Here is a 5,790-nt window from a genome sequence, read left to right as displayed (position 1 = left end):
CATGGTAGCAATTGTTAAAATAAAGTTGGTACTAGGTCAGCATAATGGCAGAATTCTGCTTCTGTAAATGACTTGCTTAAACCATGTGTGACTTGCTCTACTCCCTGCATTAACCCTTGCATCAGTGCTACATGACCACCTGCTGTCAGTTCCTGATACCGAGGCCACTTCCCAATATCAAATCAAAATAGGTAACTGTAAGGGTAGATAGCCAATCAGGAAAACTCACGCTGGAATTTTCCTTGTGTAAACCAATCGTGTTAAAGGGTAACTGTTGGCAATGACAGCTTTGCAGTTTGGGGTTTTAAAAGTAGCCTGTGAGATCAGGGAAGGGTCGTTCTCCAAGGAGGAGGCCATGAGCCAGTCAGCTAGTGATCTAGATGCTTGACACAAAATAAACTTTGTTACACTTTCGCATTGGGTCAATCTTGTTCCTTTGATCACGGAACCCAAATTTTAGTCCATTAATATTGAGAGTTAAGATTGAGATGATTGTTGCTTTCATTATAGCTATCTTTGTAAGGGCTGTGTCTTCCCAATTCTTGCTCTAATAACCTGGTTTTCTATTTAGCATTCATTTCTCTATCTGTATGTGATCTTGATTTTCCATGTGTAGAACATTTTTTAGGATTTTCTGTAAAGCTGGTTTGGTGGAGATATATTGTTTCAGTTTTTTCTTACTGTGGAAGACCCTTATTTGGCCTTCGGCTCTAAGTGAGAGTTTAGCTGGGTACAGTAATTTTGGTTGGTAGTTATTTTTCTTTAGGGTGTGGCATATCTCATTCCAGGCTCTCCTTGCTTTCTTGGTTTCTGCTGAGAAATCTGAAGTGATTCTGATTGGTTTTCCTTTATATGTGATTGTTTTCTTCTCCCTAGCACCTTTAAGAATTCTTTCCTTGGTCTCTATTGATCATGTTCAGATTACAGTGTGTTGGTGGGATGTCCTATTCTGGTCTGGTCTGTTTGGGGTTCTAAATGCATCTTATATCTGAATAGGCCTATCCTTCTGGGTATGTGGGAATTTCTCCGCTAGTAGTCTGTTAAATAAATTGCCTATTCCATTAACTTCTTTCTCTAGGTTTTCCTCAATACTTATTAGCCTTAAATTGGGCTTCCTGATTGTATCTTGGAGCTCCTGAAGCAATCTGTTTTTGCTTATTGGATTGGTTTTGGGATTTTGTTGTTGTTGTTGTTTTCTTTTGGTGTTCTTTCTTCATAAAGTCTAGGGAATCTTCAGTTCCTGAGATTCTATCCTCTGCTTCATCCAGTGTGCTCTGTAGGCTTGCTATCTTATCTCCCTTCCTTCTGCCTGGTCTTTCTCCATGGCTTCCTTGTCTTTGCTATAATTTTCTCTTAAGTCCTACATGGACTTCTTTACTTCAATAATTTTGTTCTGAGTGCTGTCTCTCAAATCTTTTAGCTGAGTAATTATCTTTTCATAGGACTCATTTTCCTTCTGTTGGAGTTAGTTTAACTTTCTATTTGTGGAAGCCATGAACTCCTCTATTAATTTACAGTTGGCTTTATCGCGTTCACGTATTAATCTTTGGCTTGCCTCCTCACGCTCTAGAATACTTGTCTGAAGAGATTCAAACTTTTCATTTATCATTTTTATCAGCAGAGTTTGTAGAGAATTTTGAGGATTCTCCTCTAGGTCTTTGGTTGGCTGCTCTGTTTCCTGCTTATTTTGGGTGGGAGATGAGACTCTGACGCCATCTTTCCTGTGCTTCTGCACATTTGGATTGGGAATAGCAGTCTATAAGCCCCTGTGAGTACCATTTAAGACCCAAGGCAAACCTTACCAAGCCCTGTTGTATTAATCTTAGAGGTTCACAATCATATACAGATAACTTCCCTCTATTTTTTGTATATAAAAGCAGATTTGGTGTCCCCACAGAATATAATTTGAAGATAAAAGCCAAACCTGAGCCCTGCATTCAGTAGCTAATTATATACAGTTATAACCATGAACACCTTGCATTTGGTTCTTTTTGGACTGATGGGATTGCTTTATGAATCCCTTTGACTCACTCAGATTGAAAAATGATAACCTAGATCTAGCCTAAAATAACCAGGGATCAATGGAGTCTGGAGGTCCTGGAAGTAAATTTAGGAGGGTAAGTAAAGAGTAGTGAAGAGAATGGAGTAAAAGGAATGGGGAATGATGTTTTTTAGTTAGTTTCAGTGAAACAGAAAGGTAGAAAATTGTAGAATAGGAAGAAAGAACAAGATTAAGATGATATATGACAGAGAGTCAACAAAAAACAGCAAAGGTGTTAAACAAACAGAAGTAATTTTAAAGAAAAAATGTGAAAAGAGAATCAAGGGAAAAAATACAGAAAAACAAAATAAAAAGAATAGAAACAACAAGAACAAACAAACAAATGAAGAACAAAGGAGTCTTGCTTGTTTCGGTAGGCTCTTTCCAGCCTCTGATTTCCCTGTGATGGTCTATGGTCTGTTTTCCTTAATGCTTGGCTGGTTTGATTTGCTTTCAGTTTGCCCTACTGAGGCCACAGCCTATAAAAAGCCAGGCATTAAAGGCAGCGGTCCCACAGCAGACGGGAGGAGCCATGGTTCCCAAGACTGTTCACGTCCTCCATCTACAGAGGACACCCAAGTCCTACCTTCAAGCTGTGCAAGCCACAGAGCCCCAGGATTTCACTAACAGGGGAGGAGCATCAAAGCAGATCTACCCCCTGCAAACTAAAAGCAAGTCAAACCAGCCAAGCAGCAAAATAGACTGCAGACCATCACAAGGAAACCAGAGACTGTAGAAAGCCCACCCAAACAAGGAAGACTCAATTTTTTCAAACATTTTTTAAACTTTTTTTTCATTTCTGAGACATCCATTGGTTTTTTGTTTTCCATTTTAATTTATCAGATTTTTTGTTTTCTCTAGTTTTTTTTTTACAATTTTGTGTTTTGTGCCTTTGTCTTCCAGTAGTTTTTCTTTGTTTCTCTCTTCACAATCTCTTTCTTTAAAATTACTTTCCTATGACTAACACCTTCACTCTTTTCTGCTAACTCTCCATTGTCTATCATTTTAACCTTGTTCTTTCTACTGATTCTACTCTTCTCCACATTTCCACGTCAATGAAACTAAACCAAAATCATCACACACACACCCCATACATTTTACTCTATTCTCTTTACTACCTCTAACTTACCCTCCTGATTTACTTCCAGGACCTCCAGATTCCACTGACCACCTGGTTATTGGATAGAGGGTATCCCTGTTCAATCCGAGTGAATCAAAGGAGTTCATACAGAAAGCCAGCCAGTCCAAAAAGAACTTAATATAAGAACCAAAATTGCTCATAGGGTTGTAACAGTAAATAAGTAACTAATGAATACAGGGCTCAGGATTGGTTGTTATATTGAAACTGTGTTATTTAGGAACACCAAATCTAATTTCATATATAGGTATACAAGGTATCTGTATATAATTGTGAACTTGTAAGATTTACACAACAGGGGTTGGTAAGGTCTGCTTTGGGTCTTAAACGGTGCTCACAGGTGCTTATAGATAGGCATTCCCAATCCAAATCGGCAGAAGAAACACAAGAAAGATGGCAAACAATGGAGTCTTATCTCTCACTCAAAACAAGCAGGAAGCTGAGCAGTCAAAAATCAAAGACTTAGAAGAAAACCCTCAAAATGTTCTACAAAGTCTACTGATAAAAATGTTAAATGAAAAGTACGAATCAATACATCAATCCACCCATAAAGTAATAGACAATTTCATGGCCTCGACAAATAGAAAGATAAATGAACTTCAAGAGTCAAATGAAAAGATAGCTACCCAGGTAAAAGATATGAGAGACAGCACTCAAAACCAAATTAATGAAGTAAAAAAGTCCATGCAGGCCGTAAGAGATAATTATAGCAAGGACATGGAAATCATCAGGAAAGACCAGTCAGAAGGAAAAGAGATTCAAAATCAAGTAGCTAGCCTACAGTCCCAACTAGGAGAAGCAGAGAATCGAATCTCAGGTGTTGGGAGCCTGCAGCTAATCTCATTCTGACCTCTGGCTGTGTTGCTATCACAAGGATATGCTAAGTGCAAGGACATTTGTTTACTAGTAACTCTGCCCCTATCCGGAATTGCTTTGCTAAGACTGCTGGAGTACATTCCTATGTTAATCAACCTCATCCTGTCTTTACTGCCATCAGATGTTGTGAACTTCAAAGCCTTTTTGTGTTCTTGAATTTTAGCAACCCTATGCTATTCCCTGGTTCCTAAACTGCATAGAAGCTGGAAGTTAAGAATAAATGTGGCTGACCCAGAGCTGCGACCCTGCTAGCGGCCTACCGAACCCACAGCCGGGCAGCAGATGTGGAGACCCGGGAGCCGTAAGCCTGGCCCCATCCTAGAGCTCCGCAGTGCGGGCGCCGCTCCCACTCCCCGCCCCCGTCAGCGAACTGCCGCTGCCACGGGCACACCCCGGCTCTGCGCTGTCTCAGATGGCATCCGACTCCGAGGCCATGGCGAAGTACAAGCAGATCCTGGTCCTCAACCCTCCCCCAGACCTCAAATTCAAAGGCCCCTTTACAGATGTAGTCACTACAAATCTTAAATTGCGAAATCCATCAGAGAGAAAAGTATGTTTCAAAGTGAAGACGACAGCACCTCGCCGGTACTGTGTGAGGCCCAACAGTGGAATTATCGACCCAGGCTCAACTGTGACTGTTTCAGTAATGCTGCAACCCTTTGACTATGATCCGAATGAAAAAAGTAAACACAAGTTTATGGTACAGACAATTTTTGCTCCACCAAACTTTACAGATATGGAAGCTGTGTGGAAGGAGGCAAAACCTGATGAATGGATTCTATGTTGAGATGTGTATTTGAAATGCCCAATGAAAATGATAAACTGAATGACATGGAACCTAGCAAAGCTGTTCCACTAAATGCATCTAAGCAAGATGGACCCATGCCAAAACCGCATAGTGCTTCACTCAATGATACTGAAACAAGAAAACTAATGGAAGAATGTAAAAGACTTCAGGGAGAAATGATGAAGCTATCAGAAGAAAATCGACATCTGAGAGATGAAGGCCTAAGGCTCAGAAAGGTAGCACATTCGGATAAACCTGGATCAACCTCAACTGCAACCTTCAGAGATAATGTCACCAGTCCTCTTCCTTCTCTTCTGGTTGTGATTGCAGCCATTTTCATTGGATTCTCTCTAGGGAAATTCATCTTGTAGAGTGAAGCATGCCGAGTACTAGTTCTTTTATTTTCTTCTGACCAGAAAAAGATTTGTTTACCTACCATTTCATTGGTAGTATGGCCCACGGTGACCATTTTTTTGTGTGTGTACAGCGGCATAGGCTTTGCCTTTAATGATCTCTTATGGTTAGAAAACACAATAAGACAAACTGTTGGGCTACTGGACAAATTGTATAATACCAGATCATCCTAGCAGGTGTCAGCTGCACATTCAGTCCTTCATGAAATTCATAAATAAAGAATTGTTCTTACTTTGTGGTTTAATAAGAGTTCAATAATTGTTCAGAGTCTTGTAAATGTTGTTTTAATAACCCTTTAAATTTTATTTGTTGCTGTTGCCTCTTTAAATATCATTTCTTTAGATTGCTGATCCCACTCATTCAGGAAATGCCAAGAGGTGTTGTGTGGGGGATGGTGCCTCTTACCGTGTAGATTTTCTCCTTTACCTTTGCTAATATCATGGCAGAATTTTTCTTAACCCTTGTGAGGCAGTTGTTAACTGAGTTTTTCATCCTTACAATCCTGTCCCATGGTATTTAACATAAAAAAAATAA

At 39.8% G+C, this 5,790-nt stretch overlaps 1 pseudogene; it reads left to right on the top strand.

Annotated features, from left to right (window-relative positions):
- The first annotated feature begins 4,467 nt into the window (after positions 1 to 4,467).
- Positions 4,468 to 5,486, top strand: LOC125364459 (annotated as a pseudogene).
- The last annotated feature ends 304 nt before the right edge of the window (positions 5,487 to 5,790 follow it).

Source organism: Perognathus longimembris, chromosome 16, assembly GCF_023159225.1.
Source record: "Perognathus longimembris pacificus isolate PPM17 chromosome 16, ASM2315922v1, whole genome shotgun sequence".
Lineage (NCBI taxonomy): Eukaryota > Metazoa > Chordata > Mammalia > Rodentia > Heteromyidae > Perognathus > Perognathus longimembris.
This window is presented reverse-complemented; position numbering and strand designations above follow the sequence as displayed.